The 23,064-nt window shown below is 37.8% G+C and overlaps 1 long non-coding RNA gene across 1 annotated transcript; it reads left to right on the top strand.

Moving 5' to 3' along the window:
• Positions 1-20,275: 20,275 nt before the first annotated feature.
• Positions 20,276-22,481, top strand: LOC128533868 (uncharacterized). The gene is made up of 3 exons (XR_008361419.1): positions 20,276-20,336; positions 22,034-22,173; positions 22,365-22,481. It is a non-coding gene; the product is annotated as an uncharacterized LOC128533868 (long non-coding RNA).
• The last annotated feature ends 583 nt before the right edge of the window (positions 22,482-23,064 follow it).

Here is a 23,064-nt window from a genome sequence, read left to right as displayed (position 1 = left end):
AAATCTAAAAAAAAATTATTTAATATAAAAGTGCGCCCTCTGCAGGACAGGTAGCCACAAATTTTACAGCAATATCTTACATGACCTGGCTGTAATTAAAATGGAGAACTCCAATAAATAAGAAAGGGGACTCAATTTATGATTTTTTTTAACATATATGTCATATATATTATACATTATATGTATACAGTTTGTGCAATTTTGTGTAATATCTATTATACAGTTTTTTTTCAGTCCCTTTGGAACATTTCCTGAATCATCCTGAACATTAACAAAAATTTTAAGTACATTTCTCAGAACAATTATTACAAACAGCACAACACAATTGATAACCTGCAAATTGATAGCCTGATCGACTTGATCAAAATCTTAGTCTGTTTTTAAACGTTTTGGCGTAGTGACTACATTTCCAATCTTTCTGCGCGAAAAGATATTAAACATGTTTTAATTTTTAAACATGTTTAATTTTTTTGCCGGTCCTTGCGGAAGCTTGTGGACCTTGCAGAACTTTGCGGAATGTCACTCACAGCGGTTACTCATGGCAGCTCACAGTGCCCAACACTGCTTCTCACCGCGAGTCAAACCGCATAGGTGAGATAGGGGTATAAGTAGTTGTAAGTGAGGAAAACTTACTGTACTTACTGTATGTGGAAGATTAATTTAAAAAGATTGGACAAAATTCATTTTAAAATAATTATAATGTTATTTACTAATAAATAGTCTTTTTTTACTGCACAGAAAAAAACAAACTTAGGCAGAACTGTACAGTACATGCAGTGCTCTTCTTCTTCTTTGTCTTTCGGCTGTTCCCTTTCAGGGGTCGCTACAGCGAATCATTTGCCTCCATCTAACCCTATCCTCTGCATCCTCTTCTCTCACACCAACTAACTTCATGTCCTCTCTCACTGCATCCATAAATCTCCTCTTTGGTCTTCCTCTAGACCTCCTGCCTGGCAGTTCCAACCTCAGCATCATTCTACCGATATATTCACCATCTCTCCTCTGAACATGTCCAAACCACCTCAATCTGGCCTCTCTGACTTTATCTCCAAAACATCTAACGTGGGTTGTCCCTCTGATAAACTCATTCTTGATCCTATCCATCCTTGTCACTCCCAAAGAGAACCTCAACATCTTCAGCTCTGCTACCTCCAACTCTGCCTCCTGTCTTTTCTTCAGTGCCACTGTCTCTAAGCCGTAGAGCATCGCTGGTCTCACCACTGTCCTGTACACCTTTTCTTTCATTCTCGCTGATAGTTTTTTATCCCACAACACACCTGACACTTTTCTCCTCCCATTCCAACCTGCCTGTACCCGCCTCTTCACCTCCACAGTACATGCAGTGCATTATGGGAAATTACAGTGCTGTTATACATTTCCTGACTCTCCTGTCTGTCAGGTCACAGATTCTCTCTTTCACATCACAATGCTTTTACGACACGCCAGGTCACGCCCACCTGTCAAAACAAACCGTGATTATCTGCGACTCCATCCCACACTCCGTTTCTGTGCTTCCATTTTGCTGCCTCATTTGCCGGCTCATGCACACCTGTTCTTCATCTCCATTCATTACTTCACTCTATATTACTCTCCACCAAACAACCACTCTTTGCCAGATTTTTGTGTGCTGTCATGCCCAGTTTTCCAGCGTTTATTTTTACCTTGACCTACAGATCTCGACCCACGCTTTGTTTCACGGACCTCGCTCACGTCTCACGCTTTGGATTGTCGTTTTTTCTGCTCTCTGGATATCGACCCTTGCTTGCTCTCTTCTTACGACCACGATTCTGGATCACGGACTTTCTTACCGCGGTGAAGTTGGTTTGACGTTGGATATTCGAGCTCCGGCGACCAGATTTGTAGCGAAGATTCGTAGCGGGGATTCGCTAACGAAAGCACGTCGCCTACTGCGCGAGTTAGGGACAGTCTGCAAATTACTGTCCGACTTAAATACGGATAATATTAATATTATAAACATTGATATTTAAAACAAATAAACGAATTATTGCTTTAAAATCTATTCTTAAATGTGTCCACTTGTCCTGCAGAGGGCACAACTTTTTTTTTTTTTTTTTTTTGTCAATATTATCACTTTTCATTTTGATTAATAATTAATATGTAATTCTGCATTTTACTTTAATACCTTCCAGGTAACCTATTGCCTCAACATCTATTCCAAAATGTGTGTCTACTTGTCCTGCAGAGGGCACAAACTTTTTTTTTTTTTTTTTTTGGTCAATATGGTCACTTTGCACATTTATTAATAATTAATATTTAGTAATTCTGCATTTTACTTCGATACCTCCGAGGTCATGTGACCTATTGACTCAAAATCTATTCTAAAATGTGTCCACTTGTCCTGCAGAGGGCACAACCTTTTTTTATTCAATATTATCACTTTTCATGTTGAGTAATAATTAATATTTAATAATTCTGCATTTTACTTCAATACCTTCCAGGTCTTTTTTCAGTAGCAGTGATTAACCTTTTCATAGTGATATGCCCTCTCTTGAGGCTATAGCAAATGACATGTAGTCAAGCAGTACTTGCACAACTTCTTCAGTAGGAACCAGGGCTGGTTCATCTGTACTGTATAATGGAACTTGCAGGCATACAAAACTGAAGTACTGATCAGATGATCGGTGGATCAAGCCACACCTCCACCAGGTTGCCATTGTTGAGACCTTGAGCTAGGCCCTTAACCCTATCTGCTCCAGGGGTGCCATATCGTGGCTGAGCCTGCTCTCTGGTATGTGAAATTTTTTTTGTGCGCAGTACTGTACAGTATGTGACAAATAAAGGCTTAACTTAAGTTAGGGTGTCTCAATGTGATACCCATGTTCAGATTATTAGGGCCCAAGCACTATGACATCAGCCCTATTACAGTACATTACAGTGTGTGAAGGCCCCTCTTGTTCTTAAGATTATTAGGAACCAAGCATATGAACATCAGCCCTACAGTTTGTCGTCTTAGTGTGTGAAGGGCCCTTTTTTTTCTTAAAAGAATTTTTTTTTATTAGGGCCCAAGCACTATATGTCGTCTGTATGTCGTCATAGTGTGTGAATGGCCATTATGTTCTTCTAAAGATTTTCTTTTTATTAAGGCCCACCACTATGAACATCAGCCCTGGTATGTTACAGTTTGTGAGGGCCCTCTTGTTCTTCTAAGAATTTGTTTTTTAATGGGGCCGAAGCACTATGAACACCAGCCCTATTACATTAGTGTATGAAAGGCACTCTTGTTCTTTTAAGGGTTATTATAATTAGGTCCCAAACACTATGATATCAGCCCTATGTCATCATAATGTGTGAAGGAGCCTCATGTTCTTCTGTTGTTGTTGTTGATCTTTCGGCTGCTCCCGGCAAGGGGTCGCCACAGCGGAATACCCAGTCCGCACTACAACTTGGCACAGGTTTTACTAGGATTATTATTTTTTTAGAGACCGAGCACTATGTTATCAGCCCTATTACATCATAGTGTATGAAGGGCCCTCTTGTTTTTCTAAGGATTTTTTCCAGCCTTTTTGCTTTTCTAACATGCCCTGAAAGTCATTAGTAACAGGTTAGAAACTGCTGCCATTGGATGCAACTCCGAGGGCGCTCACACACGATTTTGCTGCATAGCTTATGCACACTTGCATGTATACATGGAAAACAAAGGGGACATTTACAAACTTCAATCCCAAAAAGTTGCAACACTGCACAAATTATGAATAAAAACAGAATGCAATGAAGTGGAAGTTTCAAATTTCAATATTTAATTCAGAATAGAATATAGATAACATTTCAAATGTTGAAAGTGAGACATTTTGAAATGTCATGCCAAATATTGTCTTATTTTGGATTTCATGAGAGCTACATATTCCAAAAGTTGTGACAGGTAGCAATAAAATGCCGGAAAAGTTAAATGTACATATAAGAATCAGCTGAAGGACCAATTTTCAGAAAGTAGTTTCTCAGAGAAAAATTGCAAAGAGTTTGAAGTTATCATCATCTACAGTGCATAATATCATCCAAAGATTCAGGGAGTTTGGAACAATCTCTGTGCGGAAGGGTCAAGGCCGGAAGCCTGACAAATTTCATGGTATCAACACATCTTTAAAAAGTTGGGACAAGGCCATGTTTACCACTGTGTGGAATCCCCTCTTCTTTCTATAACAGTCTGCAAACGTCTGGGGACTGAGGAGACAAGTTTAGGAATAGGAATGTCGTCCCATTTGTTCAACTGTCTTAGGTCTTCTTTGTCATGTCTTTCTCTTTATGATGCACCAAATGTTTTCTATGGGTGAAAGACCTGGACTGCTGGCTGGCCATTTCAGTACCTGGATCCTTCTCCTATGCAACCATGATGTTGTATTGTTGCATTGAAATTTGAAACTTCCACATCATCGCATTCTGTTTTTATTCACAATTTGTACAGTGTCCCAACTTTTTTGGAATCGGGTTTGTAGATCTCATTGAGCTAAACAACTTTTGCATTGCATGTCGTAGGCTCTACTCTACAGGAAGTCAGTTATTTTGGAATTTGATATACTCCTCCTAGAGGATTTAAAGATCGCCACCAAACAGAGCCTATGTGATCTCAAGACAGAGGATTTTTGACATCTCAAACAGGTCAGTCATGATGATGCCTTAAACCTATGCCGAAAAGTGGTTAATAACTTTGCCACCTCTATGCCCCCCGTGACTCATTATATTGAGTCACATCACATTGAGTGACATTATTGTGTGATGCTTTTCTCCAGCATCCAGGGCTTTTTGAAGGTCTTGACATAAAATTCCCCCCATTCTAAAATCATGTCATTGTTATTGGTATGTCTCCTTTAAATGCATGTGTCCACTGTGTCCAATGTATTTCTGCGCAAGATGCTTGGACCTGCTCATCATTGCTTGCAACTGTATTTCAACCTTAGTTATTAATAAATATAAGTATAAGTGACTTAATGCAACCACGGGGGGCAGTGCAATCCAATGTCTTCTTGAGCCAGTCCCAAGTCTGGAATGTGATGGTGGACTTTGCAAAGAGGATGGAAATAGCAGTAGTAAATACAGGAACATAGGGTGACATATAAGAGTGGAGGCAGAAGCACTCAGGTAGACTACATCTTGTGTCGACGTTGTAATCTGAAAAAGATCAGTGACTGCAAAGTGTTGATAGGGGAGAGTGTAGTCAGACAACACAGAATGGTGGTGTGTAAAATAACCCTGGTGATGAGGAAGGTGAAGAGGACAAAGGCAGAGCAGAGGACAAAGTGGTGGGAGCTGAGAAAGGAAGAATGTTGTATAGTCTTTAGGGAGGAGTTGAGACAGGCTATGGGTGGTCAGGAGGTGCCTCCAGTTGACTGAGCAACTACAGCCAATGTGATCAGGGAGACATATAGGAGGGTACTTTCTGTATCATCAGGTAAGGGTAAAGTGGACAAGGAGACTTGGTATAGTGGAATGAAGAAGTCCAGGACTGTATACAGGGAAAGAGGCTAGCTAAGAAGAAGTGGGACACTGAGAGGACTGAGGGGGGTAGACAGGAGTACAGAGAGATGGTGAAGGTAGAGGTGGCAAAGGCCAAAGAAAGAGCATATAAGGACTTGTATGCTAGGCTGGACAGTAAGGAGGGAGAGGTGGATCTGTACAGGTTGGCGAGGCAGAGAGATAGATATGGGAAGGATGTGCAGCAGGTTAGAGTGATTAAAGATAGAGATGGAAATGTACTGGCAGATGCCAGGAGGGTGATGGGAAGATGGAAGGATTACTTTGAGGAGTTGATGAATGAGGAAAATGAAAGAGAACAAAGAGTAGAAGAGGTGACTGTTGTGAAACAGGAAGTAGCAAATATTAGTAGAAGTGAGGTGAGAAGGGCGTTGAAGAGGATGAAGAGTAGAAAGGCTGTTGGTCCTGATGACATACCTGTGGAGGTATGGAAGTGCTTAGGAGAGGTGGCAGTAGAGTTTTTGACTAGTTTGTTTAACAAGATCTTGGAGACTGTGAGGATTCCAGAGGAATGGAGGAGAGGTGTATTGGTGCTGATTTTTAAGAACAAGGGAGATGTGCAAAGCTGTGGCAATTACAAAGGTATAAAGTTAATGAGCCAGACAATGAAGCTGTGGGAAAGAGTAGTGGAAGCTAGGTTAAGGGCAGAGGTGAGCATTTGTGAGCAGCAATATGGTTTTATGCCTAGAAAGAGTACATGAGATGCAGTATTTGCTTTGAGGATGCTGGTGGAGAAGTACAGAGTAGATTTACTAAAGAATAAAGAGTTGCATTGTGTCATTGTAGATTTAGAGAAAGCGTACGACGTATGCCGAGAGAGGAGCTGTGGTGTTGTATGAGGAAGTCTGGAGTGGCAGAGAAGTATGAGCAGTAAGTGCAGGGAACAGGTGGAGGAAAATTTGGAGAGGTGGAGGTATGCTCTGGAAAGCAGAGGAATGAAGGTTAGCTGCAGCAAAACGGAATACATTTGTGTGAATGAGAGTGACCCAGGAGGATCGGTGGGGCTACAAGGAGGAGAGGTAAAGAAGGTGCAGGATTTTAAGTGTCAGGTGTGTTGTGCGATAAAAGAGTATCAGCGAGAATGAAAGGAAAGGTGTACAGGACAGTGGTGAGACCAGCAATGCTCTACGGCTTAGAGACAGTGGCACTAAAGAAAGGACAGGAGGCAGAGTTGGAGGTAGCAGAGCTGTAGATGTTGAGGTTCTCTTTGAAAGTGACAAGGATTGATAGGATCAAGAATAGGTTCATCAGAGGGACAACCCACGTTAGATGTTTTGGAGATAAAGTCAGAGAGGCCAGATTGAGGTGGTTTGGACATGTTCAGAGGAGAGATGGAGAATATATCGGTAGAAGGATGCTGAGGTTGGAACTGCCAGACAGGAGGTCTAGAGCAGAACTCTTCAACTAAAATTGCTTGAGGTCTGGTAAATAAACACTCCTCACCAGCTAAGGTCCGGACAACCCAAAACAGACACTGATGCTTACGGTGTATCCAATATATGTTTTCATATGGATAAACATGTCTTTTCGTATGTATAAACAGACCAATTTACATCCTTCACAAATTTGATCTCATTTTAATGCTGTTCTGTCCTTTATGTTGCTTTGGTACGAAATAATTTAATTAAACCAGTAACAATGTCCGACAAAAATATGATGAAGGAAACAGTGCAAAATGCCTTCATCTCTAAATCTGAACAGAACATAAATTAATTTAAACATTAACAACTTAAAAAAAGTTGCCAACAACTTAAAAATTAACAACTTCTTTACTATTTCCCCATCTCTAAAGGGCTTGTTATGTTTTCCTAATATCCCCTGTATTTTCAGTGAACATTCATAAGCTCATTGCTGGGGGGTGAGTGAGTGAGAGAGGACCTGTGTGGATCACTCATACTGCACTTTAAGCTCATTTATTTTCCTCGCCCTTACCTCAGTCCAAGCAAATACACACACAGGCCTCGTAGAGCTTGATGCAGGGAGAATTAATGCATATTTTCCCACCCATTTATTTCGGAAAACTCTCCAAATCAACTTTTCAAATTTTTTAACGTGACATTTTTTTTATTTTTTTTGTGCGCTGCTCTCGCTTTCTGCTTTCTTCAATGCACGCATGACTGCACATCTGAACGTATCGGTTGGCGTAGCAGCCCGTGGCGCTGTAGGACCCAAAAAAATAATATTTTTTTCATTGGAAAATAGCATTTGCTATATATAATATATATATATATATATATATATATTTTTTATACTAAGTCCAAAGGCTTTGTGGTCCGGATGGACGCATCTCGCGGTCCGGATTTGGACCGGGGCCCACCAGTTGGCGACCCCTGGTCTAGAGGAGGACCAAAGAGGAGATTTATGGATGCAGTGAGAGGACATGAAGTTAGTTGGTGTAAGAGAAGAGGATATAGAGGATAGGGTTAGATGGAGGCATCTAACCCTTTTTTTGTCTAAACTTTTTTAACCCTTTGATTCGCTATGACGACCCCAAAAAGGGAACAGTTGAAAGACAAAGAAGAAGACAAAATATTAAATATGTCATAATATCCAATTGTTTGACTCTTGGTTACATGCAGCCACACATTTCAAAATTACTTTTGAGCCTACAGATCACATGACCTGAAATTTATTAAAAACTGAAATTTCTATACTCAGCAAAAAAAGAAATGTCCTCTGACTTTCAACTGTTTTTACTTTCGGTAAACTTAATGTGTAAATATTTGTATGAACACTAAAAAAATCAACACCATAAGACATAAACTAAAAATGTTTCACAATGTGTCCCTGAATGAAGGGAGGCTCAAAATCAAAAGTACCAGTCAGTATCTGGTGTGGCCACCAGCTGCTTGAAGTACTGCAGTGCATCTCCTCCTCATGGACTGGACCAGATTTGTCAGTTTTTGCTGTGAGATGTTACCCCACTCTTCCACCAAGGCACCTGCAGGTTCCTGGACATTTCTGGGGGGAATGGCCCTAGCCCTCACCCTGCGATCCAACAGGTCCCAGACATGCTCAATGGGATTGAGATCCGGGTCTTCCACTGCAAGGATGATCAGCTGTCCTTCCTGTCTCCCTGTAGCGCTGTCTTAGGCGTTTCACAGTGCGGACATGGCAATTTAATGCCCTAGCCACATCAGCAGTCCTCATGCCTCCCTGCAGCATGCCTAATGCACGTTCACGCAGATGAGCAGGGACCCTGGGCATCTTTCTTTGGGTGTTTTTCACAGTCGGTAGACAAGTCTCTTTAGTGTCCTGCGTTTTTAGAACTGTGACCTTAAATGCCTACTTTCTGTAAGCTGTTAAGGTCTTAACAACCATTCCACAGGTGCATGTTAATAAATTTTTTATGGTTAATTGAACATGCATGGAAAACATTATTTAAACCCTTTACAATGAGGATCTGTAAAGTTATTTGGACTTTTACAACATTATTGTTGAAATACACAGTCCTGAAAAAGGGACGTTTCTTTTTTTGCTGAGTATATTAAACAGTTACTGAAAATATGCAAAATAATATTATTCAATAAAAAGATGTGTCTGCAGGACATGTCACATATAAAAAATAATATACAAATTAATGGTTTTTAATATAAATGATTGTGTAGGACATTTAGCTACACATTTTTCTACTGATTTTAAACTAGTAGGTCACATAATAGTTGGTGTGATGGCATAGTGGTTAGCAAAACCAGAGTCAAGGGGTTGAGTTCCGCCTCGGGTCTGTGTATGTGTAATTTAGTGAGCTTCCTCCACATACTCTTGTTTTCTCTCACGGTCTACAGACATGTGCAGAGGAAAGAACCTGCTGTTTCCACATTGCCCGTAATGTGAGAGAATGTGTGTGTGTGTGGCCTGTGATGTATTGGGATATATATAAATAATAATAACGATATGAGCTAACACAGCCGCGGAATTCAGAGTAGAAGTGGAGAACAGTGGAGAAGGAAATAGAAATAGAAAGAAAATAGAATTTAAAAACACACAAATGAGCTTTAACACTGGGAGGGTGTGAGGTTCATTTTCTCTCTCCCTCTCAAAAACAAGTTTATTGAGTGTATGAGACAGAGGGCTGCACTAAATATAAGCATGAATAAGTATATTCAAATTTAATTAAAAATATACAGAGACTACGTTATATTATACTTCCTATAATATATTTTTGGAAAGTGTACTATAATTATTTTAAAGTATGTTTAAAGTTTAATTCTAAAAATTAGTAAAAAGAAATAAAATTATTAGTATATTTGTAATATACTATAGAAGATTTTAATATATCTGTAATACACTAAAGTGTATTTTTCTTTCACTAGGATATATATCAAATTAATTCAGTTAACTAAAAAAGGTCATGTATGTGTGCTGTTAAAGACTGTGTGATCTATGTCTGAGTAATGGATCTACTTCCATGTGTCATTGAATATTGTGTAAATATATGTTGTTGTATGGACTTATGCAGGGTTCCAGAGTAAGATTTTTTTAGAAAAATAAAATCACTGAGGCCTTTAAGAGGAGAAAAAGTAGATAGATGCAATTTTTTTTTTTTTTGATGAGATGGGTGAGAGCATACCAGGGCCACTTGTTATGTTTGGAAGACAGGAGGACACAAGTGCAGGTAAAAGCCATATTATTATGAAAGATACTTTCTAGTGGACAACTTAATCATAAGTATCAAAAAACTATATAAGGTCATGGGCAAAGTCAGGCGATCGGCAAACATAAGCACAAATGTAATTCAGGACAAAGTTCATTTTAGAGTTTAAGAGTTGGTATAATCTGGGGTGAACTAGTTTTAGTTCTTTGTAAATGTAGTTTAAATATAATAAAAATAGAATGATTGCGAATTTGTTAGCAAGCTTATGTGAGGTTAAAAAATCTTGCCAACAATTCTACAATATGATTAGTCACAAGAATTCCTGATTTATTAGAATGTTATCTGTTATTCGAATGTTATTCGTTATTGATTAGAATTTTTTAATGCAGTTAATGACTTTTTTTTTTTATAGGTGATTAGTTAGCTAGTGCAACTGAGGCCAAGGTTTGTTATGTACTTCCTATCTCCAGCAAATCCCACGTTCAGGGTTATCATTGTGTATAAGAATTCAGTCTCATCTCTAATAGTTAGATTCTCAAGGCATGTAAACTGTGAGACCATCCTAAAGCAGGACTTAATTTGTTGTGTTTTTAGGAAAAGTTTGGTAGAATTTAGCCAAAATTATACAGTAAATACATATTGACTAAATATAAATGAGTGTAGCTGTGTTTATATAATAATTTTAGTTACAGTGAAACCTTGGATTGTGAGTAATGCAGTTTGCGAGTGTTCTGCAAGAGGACCAAAGATTTTTAATAAACTTTGATTTGAAAAACGAAAAAGTCTTGGTTTACGGATACCGAGTATCATGTAGCACGTATGCGCTTCAGAGCGCGTTCGTTTATCCCATCGTTTCTGTCCACATTTAGACAGTTGTGATGCCGAGCGTCACGTGATCACAACTGAGCCAATGGTTTTTCTCTCTCTTGCGTGCACGCGTCTACTGTTTACTATAACATTGTCACCACGTGTGTGCGCGTAAAACATCTTTTATTTTATGTTTAAAAGCGCATGTGTACAGCAGGCATATGCTGTTTATTATAACACGTGTGTGCGCGCATGTAAAGCAAAAGCAAGTCTCATTAGAGAATTTAAAGATCCATTTTTTCTCTTTGTGTCAGACTGCCGTTATGTGTTTGCACATGCGTCATTGGACACCGTGCCCCTTCACACACACCCCTCCTCCTCTCGCCTTTACACACACACACACACACACACACACACACACACACACACACACTCTCTCTGCTCTACACAGAAACACTGCTCTGTCGCGATTCTTTTTAATGGTAAAGTGCAGGTAAATTTTTCTCATTTTTGTTTTTTTTTACTTTACAGCAGTGATTGCGTTAGTATGCGCTTACTAGAGTTATTGCTAAAAATTGCTAATTTTTCAGATAAAAGTCTTTCCGTTAATATGTGTGTGTGTGTGTTTTATATTGTACATTTTTAAAAATATAACTAAATAACTGAGTACTTAAATGGCGGACCTAATGCTTTAGATTACTTGTTACATCAAAAAAGTAATCCAAGTACTCTAACCCGTTACTTTGTAATGCTTTACACCCAACACTGGTGCCAGTAATCATTTCTAACTCAGATTCGTTTGTAAGTCCTCACAAAGTGAGTCTTACACATTTGGACAGCTTTACAGAACAGCCATTTTCTATTATCGTGCTCTCGTTTTGATTCATTGAAACCGGTCAGGGCTGACACATACAATATACTGGATATAATATAATTGTAAATATTGGTATGTGCTACAGTGTATTTTTGGTTAATACACATTTGGGATTGGTTATTGTCTGTTGTCTTTTGCATTGTACAGTAAGCACACAGCAGCACAACTGTGACAAAGTCCAGCAGACACGTGAGCTACTACCATCATTTTGAAATGCGAGATCATTTTGTATTCGCGAAAATTTGTAACTTGAATGTTTGAAAGGTGGGGACGTACTGTATTTGAAAATGCTCCTACTTTCACTATTAAACACAGTTAAGGTTGTTATTGTTATTTTTTTACTATGCAACTTCACCAGTGTGAAGTGAAGTGATCTATATTCATAATTTTTTCTGACCACATTTTTTCCACAAAGCTAAAGGTTCAGCACAGTCCTAAAAGCTTTAAATAATGTACTGGAAAAAAATTTTTTAACCTTCTTAAATGGTGACTTTTTAGTGAAGTTTATCAATTTGTTGTATGTATTTATTATAAGTCAGAAACAGTTACATAAGTCGTAGCTTTTGTTATAAATACTAATAATTTACATTTTAGGCCTTGTTTACACAGGCGTTAAAATCGAGCGTTTTTCTGGCGCTCGTAGCGTCCAGTGAGCGCAGATCAATCGCCGAGGGTTTTTTTACACATAGGAGTCAATGGGAGTGTTCACACAGGCTTTGGTGACGTGCTTTTGTCCGGCGTCAAAAAAACGCTGCATGCAGCTTTTTCTTGGCCTTCAAATCCCAACAAACGCAAGGAAAACGCTTTTTCTTCGCGTTCATTTTATGCTTCGGAGGACCGTATATATCCCATGATCCTACATGCTATACATGAGGAAATGCGGGGAAAAAAGCAAAATAAAATGTCGGAAAGTGGAAACTTTAATTCGACGTTGTGCAGTCAGAGGGTGAACCCATTAGCGGCGGCGATTCTTTTTCTCTCTCTATGTCGCCGTAGTACGAGAATTTATAAAACAAGAAGATTCATGTCTAATATAGCAAAATGGTCCATATTAAAAGGAGGCACCTCCAATAAAACGACAAGGGCTTTCATATCCAGTTACCGACACACTGCCCCCACAGGTTAACACACAAACTACAATTTGGGCTGCAGGCTGGCGTTAGACAGAGACAAACGAACGCCAGTGTAGAAGTCAATCGAGCGCCACTACAAAACGCAACATAAACGTCTAGGACATTCAGAGCGCGTTCGTTCATCCAAAAATTTAACGCCCGTGTGAACAAGGCCTTAAAGTCTACTGTTCTAAGGTTAATCAACTTCAACCCTTCACTTAAGAGCTCAGCAGGCCATCTCCAGAGCTTCTGAAATATGAGTATGAACCGATTCAAAGAGTCGACTTATTCTTAATGACTTATCATCTGTAATGTATCCTCTTTTCTAAAAACTCTAGACTCTATTTTGTGGGAATAGTGGAAAAGTTGAAATACAATGTTCTTATATCAAGGAAAGTTTCTGTGAAGCAGATTTATTTATTACTAACGAACAATGAGGACACAAATAACAAATAAAACTCGTGTAAAACTTATTTGTAGGAAATCTGTAATACGACTGTCAGGATTGGAAGGATGGCCGCAAGCGTTCGTTACATCAGTCAGTGCCCCTCGCTGCAGCATGGGAAAAAAAGAACTAAAGAAAGGATTTACTGTATATATTGTATATTTACTGTATATATCATTATTAAAGAGGACATAATACAGATGTCGCAATTAAGACTGCGCGTGTTTTCCTGTGAGATGCCGCAATTTAGCACAACATTCAGGAATTTAAATAAATGTGTTGTGCTTCACTGAATACCCGCCAGATGGCCCATGGAAGCACTTTATCTAAAAGCCGGACCAAGTACAACGATGAATTGTATAAAATTACTTAGCCTAAAACAATACTGTTTTCAACGCTGAAGCAAACATGAATTTTATTTTGTTTTACAATAGAACTTTCATAATAAATGTGTGTATATGTCCTTCATATTATTTTGATAATGATGAAATAAGATGCCCAAATTCGTTCTTTAAAAATTTCTTATAAAGTTTTTGTAATGTCTTAACAGGGACAAAACAATGAAAGACATGACAATGTCCTGACATTTGTCTATTTTTCAGTTACTTATGAACATATAATATGATACATAACATTTTATATAGCACAAACTGGGCTACAATAATATATCAGCAGCGTGTACTGTATTTGATACTCTCTTCACCTCTAGAACATTCCTTACAAACTCTTTTTTCAAAATAACTCCTACTCCATTTCTTTTCCTTCCCACACCATGGTAAAACAATTTGAACCCTGATCCTAAGCTTCTAGCCTTGCTACCTTTCCACCTGGTCTCCTGGACACACAGTATATCCACCTTCCTTCTCTGCATCATATCAACTAACTCTCTTCCCTTCCCTGTCATGGTCCCAACATTCAAAGTCCCTACTATCACTCCTAAACTCTTGCCTTTTCTCTTCTCTCTCTGCTTTCGAACACAGCTTCCTCCTCTCCTTCTTCGACCAACAGTAGCCCAATTTCCACCAGCACCTGTAGGGCAACACAGGCCCGGAGTGGCTAATCGGGAGGACCGGGACAATTCCCGGTGGGCCGGTCTGATGTTTGGGCCGCAAGGGCCGGTGTCTAATTTTTTTCTTCTTCTTCTTTTTTTTTTTTTTTTTTATTACATTTTTTTCGTGGGCCAGCCCATTGCTCAGTCATGGCATTAGGTTGATCATACGCTGCTACCGCTGTCCCTGTGCCGCCTCCAATGGTGGCTCTTTTGTTTATAAAAAAGAAAAAAAAATGCCTGTATTATTGGCAGACGCACCCTGACGTAACGCGTCGGTGCACTGGGTCAGCGCCAGGTCAGCGCAGCAGAGTTCTCCTGGCCGGATCAGCTGTTGAAAGATGGAAAGTAGAAAGAGCAAAGGTGGCGCGGAGAAGGCAAGAATTAAAAAGAGGAAAGCTCTGAAAACAGACGCAGCTAAATGTGCCAAAATTGGCACCTTTTTTACTAAAACGAGCTCGCAGTTTCTAGCACCACATGAGGACGATGAAACGGGTAAGGGAAGATGTTGAACTTTAACTCCAAACCACAGTTCAACTTAAAGGTTGGATATGGTATATGAACACGATAGCGGCGGCATCTGTGTGTTTAGGTTGAAGTTACAATAATACAAAAAATATTTCCAGCCGCTGGGTTGTCAGGTTTTCTGCTGATACGTCCAGTGATGAATTTATTGTAGAGGAGTTTAACTGACAGCTAACGTTAGCAAGTGAGTTAGCTTACAGATCCAGGAGGAAAGTAACATTAGCCGTTTCTCAATGATAGATAAAGCCGTTTCTACGTGTGTTTTGATGCCGTGAAAGTTTTCTATGTGGGTCCATCTAGTGTAGCAGACACATCACTGCCACCCCCCCCCCCCACACACACACATTATTTAATTCCAGAGTATTCTTTTATTTCTTAGTTTTACAAATAATTATAATTATAAAGTCAATGAATTGTGTGTTGTTGTGGCATATAACAAAACGTTATACCATTTAAACGATAGTGGCCTATAATGTGACGCCACATAACAGGGAAACTCAGAAGCTAGATCCAGCACCATGCACCAGCCATGAGCCTGCAAATCCAAAATGGAAAGGTAGGAATAGGCTATGCACTGAGTGAATAACTGAATATTATTAGAATTAATATAATATATTTATGGTGTATGGTGTAGACCTGCCATATATGAAATGTGCCCTGAAATGCTAGATGATTCAGCACTACATTAACGAAACTGACCTAAATTGATCAGAAAACTTTGTAAAAGGGAGAGATTTGTGCTGAGAATCATGACCATTGTCATAATATGATTTGGTGTCAGAATCAGAGCCAGGAGCCAGTCGTGATGAGAGGGTTGCTTCTGTCAGTATGGAAGAAAGAGGTGAGCTGCTGTAACAGGATGTGTAAACAAGCAAGCATTAGTTCCAGTATAACCACTTACTATGCCCAAACAAAAGTTGTGAATTGGAAATGTTTTAGAAATATACACTGAATTACAAGGCTTTACAGAACAATTTGCACTATTGTAGACTTAACATGTAAGCTTAAAATTACATGATTTTAATAATAATAGGTTGTGATCTAAAGTGGGCCGGTCTGAGGCATGAAACTCCAGGGCTGAAAATGAGTCCCACTCTGGCCCTGGGGCAACAGCACCAGTGGAGGTCGTTGTTAACCCAGGCCACGACCAATCCGGTATGGGAATTATATTTGTGATTCGCGTCATTGATTTGGCAAATGTTTTACGTCGGATGCCCTTCCTGACACAACCCTCTGCATTTATCCACACTCCCCCCCCCCCCCCCCCCCCGGTGGTTGCATTCATTTATGTATACGATAAAAAAAAATAATGGAATAATAACTCTCTTTCTCTCTTAATATATTACTATCAGATCTATGACTAAGTCTTCCATGCTGCTACTTTCCTATCTCTTCTTGCCATGAAAGTGATTGTTTACATCAGTGTGTTTAACGGTCTAATTTGCTGTTTCTTTTAATGACTACTTACACATGGGGTGGAGATTAGGCCACTACTGAGTTCTAAATTGAATCATATTTAAAATATTTGGAAATGCTAGAGAAGCTTTCACTTCATGGTTCGACTCTCCCATCAGTACGAGATCAAAAACTGACACAAGTCTGAAGAGAAAAAAAGCTGTGATGGTGCAGAATGGCGACCTCTTGTGGACAAACCGCGGATAAACAGCGCATACTCTGGAGTGAAGCTCCACCGCGAGGCAGCTCAGACTTAGAGTAACTGAAATGATATTCGGCTCCATCATACAGAAATACGAGTGGATATCTTAACAAACCAAGGGCAAAAAATTAAGATGGGTAATATCTACCCAGCTAAAGACAGCTCAACTTTAATGCGCTTCAAAAGTTTGTTACCGCTGTTTTGCTTTCCATAATCCCTTCCAATTAGTACTAAATGCAGATGCAGGATTTTGACACTAGATGGCAGTTGTCCTATTTATCAGAGTTCAACATGAATCATTTATATATTGTATACAGATGTGTATTTCTCAGTATTTGTGGGTGTGATTGTTTAGCCCTGGACATTTTAGCCCTTGCTTTTATGCTTGACATAACTTAGTTCTTGGGGAACTCAGTTCAGTACACAGTGAAACGTGGTCCTCCAGGACCAAGGTGCTACATACATGCACCATAAATCAACAGAAACTAACTACAGTAGCTAATTAGGATACCTCTTGGATACCTAATTAGGATATTAGGTCAGCTAATTAAGATACCTAATTAGCTGACTATTTAAGACAAACCAAATAGACACCATAATTTAACAAAAACTATTCTAAGTACTTTACAAGAGACATTACTACAGTATACAAAAGACAACACAAGACAACATAAAGTGCACTATACACAATGCAATACACTGTGATGTATTGTATTGATCTACTGTAGAAGATGGTGAGAATCGATGGTGGAATATGTGCCTTCCTCAGCCTTCTTAGGAAGAAAAGATGCAGATGGATTTTCTTGTGCAGAGAGCTGGTGTTGTGAAAAAAATCTATTGGCCTACAATTGTATTCAAGTGTGAGGTACTAAATACCCAGAAGGCCTCTGTTCAAGAGGCCTTGATCCACTCGTTACAATAAAAGAATAGGTGCCTTCATGATAAATTGGAAAAGAGAGTAATATAATAATTAAAAAAATAATAATACTAATACTATTTACTCCCTTTTTTATTTTATTTTATAGCTGTATACTCATAACTAACGATAATAAAGCAGAAAAGTCTGCGAAGTGTGACCCAAGAACGTTCCATACACACAGAGTGCAAGTAATTGAGGAACTTTCATGAAGTGGAAAAATACAGAAAAAGCAGGCAGAGATCCAATAAATGAAAAATGCATTTTCGGTTCTGCTTTGATTGAGACATAAAGTGCAAAGAGCCAGACTTCCGCTTTTAAGAGCAGATAAAGTAATAAATACAACATACATTATATTTATCATCCTCAGAGGAAGAAGGAGCAAAGCGAACTGGAGAGGTGGTATTGAGGCTGATGGTGGGTGAAGGTGGGGAGAAGTTTTGTCATCAGGTGGCGAAATGCCTGTAAACCCACAGTGAGGCAGTAAGGGAGGGCATTTTGGAGAGAGAGAGCCTCAATCTCAGCAAGTACAGTCTCCAAGTGGAGATGTATAACCGATAGAGCTCTGATAAGACCCGATTGGGGTGGTTTGGGTAAGGCAGGGTGTAACCACCTGCTCCCGGAAGGATCCTTAGGCAAGATGAACGAGAAGGGTGCTGCCTGCGAGATAAAATTAAACAGAGGGAGAATTTTAATAAACAGGGGCCCAAAGAAAAATCTAAAAATAGCATTTCAAAAAATGTACATAATACTCATACTAAAACTGAAATTAACCTTTACTTTACTAATTATAACTACTATACACAAATATAGTCTACTATATATGCATAACTAAACAGAATTATGTAAATAATTCTGATCTAAATAGTATAGGTTCAAAAACTAATAATATAAAATAATCGATCCAGTAATCAAATCAATGTAATTACTCTAAACTAACAATAGTAATAGTTATACTGTATGAAGAATAAATACTAATTTAAACATGATCATGCACTGATTTAATTAATCTCTCATTTTAGTCTATAATAATGTATGCAATAATTAGGTACATTAGTTACTATTTAATATATAAGATCAAAATCATTGGAAAAATCACACAGTTGTACAATTATGTATAATGTATAATTGAAACAGATAATTAAAACAAATATTAAAGTACTAATAGATAAATAATTTCTATCTATTTAGAGGCATACTATGGACAGTTAAATACTGTATACACAAATATTGTATACAATGTAAAACATAAAAAACGAAACACGCAAGTTTGCTGTTTTGGTTCCACATTATACTGTTGCAAGACTGCTCCGTTAAATCTTAAGGGGAATCCCGGTGATGCAGCTGGGTCAGCTGACCTTGTTTAAAGGGAACCTACTAAAGGGACAATGGTACATTGTGTTTACTGCGTGTTTAAACAGATGCCATTTCGCCTCAAAGTTGTACTGGTCTGTAAACTCTGTCTCATTGGAATTGTCTCGTTTTTCTGAATCAACATCGGGACAGCTTTACAGGACAGCCATTTTCTATCATCATGCTCCCGTTTTGATTCATTGAAACTAATAAGACCGACTCAATTCTCTTGCAGCTGCACCCCAACACGCACACATGTACAATATACTGTAAATGTTGTATATAATTGTTAATAATATAATTGTATGTACACTGAAAATGTTGTATATAATTGTAAATATTGGTATAAGATGCACTGCAGTACATTTGTACAGTATCTGTGAATATTTGTAACTCGAATGTTCATAAGGCGGGGACTTGTATTTGGAAATGCTCTTACTTTTACTATTAAACATTGTTATGGTTTTTACTTTTGATTTTCCTCCCATGCAATTTCACCAAGTATTTAAGTGATCTCTATTTATAATTTTTTTCTGACCACATTTCTTTCTCAAAGTTGAGAGTTAAGAACAGTCTTTACAGCTTTTAATAATGGGCTGGAAAGTTTTTAAAACCAATTCCAGTCACCTACCTCTTTATTCTGCATTCAAGGTCGTGGGGACCTGGAGCCTATCCCAGGAGGCTTAGGGCACAAGGTAGGGTACACCCTGGACAGGGTGCCAATCCATCACAGGGCACACACACATACACACAATCATTCACACACTAAGCGCAGTTTGGGAACGGCAATTAGCCTAACTTGCAAATTTGGGGATTTGGGGAGGAAACCCACCAAGCACAGGGAGAACATGTAAACTATGCACACAGAGACGGGAATCAAGCCTGGCCAGGAATCGAACCCGAGCCCTGGAGGTGTAAGACTACACATCCATGCCGCCTTCAGGCCATCTCCAGTCCTTCTGAAAAATGAATATGAACTGATTCAAAGTGTCGACTCATACGACATCATATTAAAAGGACACAATTTTTTATTTTTTTAATTTAATCAGGAAATCCTGAGTATTATATGGGCTAGTAATCTGTAAAAAAAATAAAATAAAATGCGGCAGTCAGTGCAGTGCTGCAGTCGCTGCAACGTGAAAAAAATGGAGCTCGAAAAAGGATTTATATATTAACTATCATTATTACCGAGGATAACATCATATTTATAGGACAAAATAATTCAAATTTTTATTTGATAAAAAAAAAAAATCCTAGTATTTTATGGTATAGGATTCTGTAAAAAAAAAAAAAAATCTTTGGGAGATTAGGGAGCACCCTCTGAAGTACACTTTGGAATGAAACACAGTCATTGCCTGTAATGAATCCTCTGGTGAAAGTGAAAGCGTTTCATTTTGTGGAAGTGTTGAAAAAGTTAAAGTATAATGTCAAGAATTCCTTATTCCTTATATCAAGGAAAGTTTCTTTAAAGCAGAAACCGAGATATTAATGTAACACAACAGGGCCGTGTTACTAAAGGTGAGTGATTTATTAAGGTGATTAATTATTATTACTAACGACTTAATGTAAGAGAAATGCAAAAATTTTGTAAATAAAACCCATGTAGAATTCATATGTAAGAAATCTGTATTACGACTGTCAGGTTGGAGGGATGAATGGAGGCACGGCGTGTTCGTTACTGACGTTTAATGATAAACAAACACAATCAACCTAAACAAAATAACCAGGTGACAAACAAACAAATGTGTGAGTAAAAATATACATTTCTATTAAAATTTGAAATAAATCTGAAAAGTAATCTCTTCAATATAAAAGTGCGCCCTCTGCAGGACATGTAGCCTCACATTTTACAAAAGATTTTAAAGCTTACATGACCTGGATGTTACTAAAATGAAAGTAATCTGTATATTAGACATGTTTAATTGGCAACTGTTTTACCATATTTTTTAATACATCAACTTTAAAAAGCTTTTTGTTTGACAATAGGACATGTACAAATATATTCAACTATATTAAGACATGCAGTGCTGTGAAAAAATATTTAATCCCCTTCCTGAGTTTTAATTTTTGCATATTTGTCCCAATTAATTGATTAAGATCATCAAATAAATGTCACTATTACAAAAAGATAACCCAAAGTAAATTCAAAATACAGTTTCTAATGATTTCATTTATTAAGAAAAAAGGCTCTCCAAATCTTCCTGGCCCTATATGAAAAAGTAATTGCCCCCTTGCTAAATCATAAGTGAACTGTGATTTTTGAAAAGCTGAGTTCAATTTCTCTTGCCACACCCAGGCCTGATTACTGCCAGACCTGTTAAATCAAGAAATCAAATAAATGAAACCTGTCTGACAAAGTGAAGCATGCTAAGGGTGGCACAACCAATTATTAGGTTTGAGGGCAATTACTTTTTCACCTAGGGCTGGACTTTCTTATCTCCAGCTGTCATAACACTTTCTGGGTGTCCAAGAGCAGGACATGATTCATTGTGTTTTTATCAGAGTTTAGTAGAGTTTAGCCACATTTTAGAAGACTCGCAATATAAGAATATTTAAATTTTTATTGTCTCTTTTATTAGTATGTGCTGGTTATATTCTTGCTGGTTTATTCTCTCTATTACTGTTTGCTTGTGCACCTTTTGTACAGTTGTGTTCCCACATGTACAATCATCATGCATAAGTATGTAGAAAAGATATTTAACTTTTCCTTTTTCCTCACTGCAATTCTTGCTTTTTGCTTATTTGTTGTATAATATGTTAACCTGGCTGCCATAAACGTACAGTTTCCTTTTGGGATTAATAAAATACTAGCCGGCTAGCTATTTGTCTATCTATTTAATTTTAAAGAAAAATAATTATGTTTAGTGTACAACTAAGGGAATATCAGTATATAGAATTATGTTTAGTGTGCAACAAAGAATTTTAATTTATTTATTTTTTCATTTATTACTCTTTTACTTTCCTCCTGTAAATGACTGTAAGCAACTGTAACCAAGTACAGTATAAGCAATTTCCCTCTGGGATTATTGAAGTTCTCTGAATCTTGAATCTTGTACTGTATTTAATTCAAAAGTCTGATCCTGGTGTCCAGGCTGATTATTTAATTCTGTAATGCAGATGTTTTTGAACCAAAGGATGACCATTGTTCTTTAGGTCAAAGATGTGAAAATTATTGTGTGGAAATTTAACTTCACATTTGTTTTTGTATTTTTCAGGATTGTAATCCACTGAGATCAGACTCTTCAGGATCTCAACTGCTAGCTTGTTGATACTAATATTGAAAGATGGAGACTGATGATCTGGACACTGATAACGTGTCCCCACTCTCTAAAAAACACTTACCTAATATATCTTGGTATTTCAGTCATTAAATATTCATATCCCAATTACTAAGTGAGCACATATAAAGGAAGTAATTTAAAACTTTAAACTGTAAAGTGTTTCACTATTATTAACAACCCAATAGCCACCATATTTTTTTTTTCTGTTAATTGCAAGTAAATTTTATCTCTCATTAAATTAACAAGTTTAAATAATGTTGTGCAGTAAACTTCAGGAAGAGAGATCAGAATCAGCAGCACCCAGCTGTGTCTCCATGAAGAGTGATCGGTCTATGGATGTTCCTGCTAATTTTAAAGCTGGAGCCTCCTCACCTCTACACAGGTAATGTCTCCTTACTGTTAATGTCACTGCTAAAGTCACAGTTAAAGGGAAATTCATCTAGACCAGGGGTTGGCAACCTTAGAAAAGAAAACACTGGGATTTTTTTTTTTTTTTATAAAACTCTTCTGACATCTAAAATAAAGCTTAAACTGCTTATATCATTGCTGACAACTGATCTAGATAAACAGGATGGCAAACTAAATACTAAAACACCGTATTGTTATTTTTAATGAAGCCACTATTAAGTATCCAAATAATTTTTTGCCTTAATTAGATTGTTTTTTCTTGTAAATGTGTTTGTGGTATATAAAATGAATGCCTCTTGGTTGCACATGCTATTTTGTTATAAGGGTAAACAAAATGTTTCAGTACAGTGTAACTTTGGATTGCGAGCAAAATTCGTCCCGGAAGTGTGCTTGTATATCAAAACACTCGTATATCAAAGCAAATTATTCCCATAAAATAATGGAAACTTAGATGATTTGTTCCAGAGCCCAAAAATATTCATATAAAAATAATAAATACAAAATATTAAGTAAAAATAATAAAAATTTACTTACACTTTACCTTTGAAAAACGCAGA

This window comes from Clarias gariepinus, chromosome 12, assembly GCF_024256425.1.
Source record: "Clarias gariepinus isolate MV-2021 ecotype Netherlands chromosome 12, CGAR_prim_01v2, whole genome shotgun sequence".
NCBI lineage: Eukaryota > Metazoa > Chordata > Actinopteri > Siluriformes > Clariidae > Clarias > Clarias gariepinus.
This window is presented reverse-complemented; position numbering and strand designations above follow the sequence as displayed.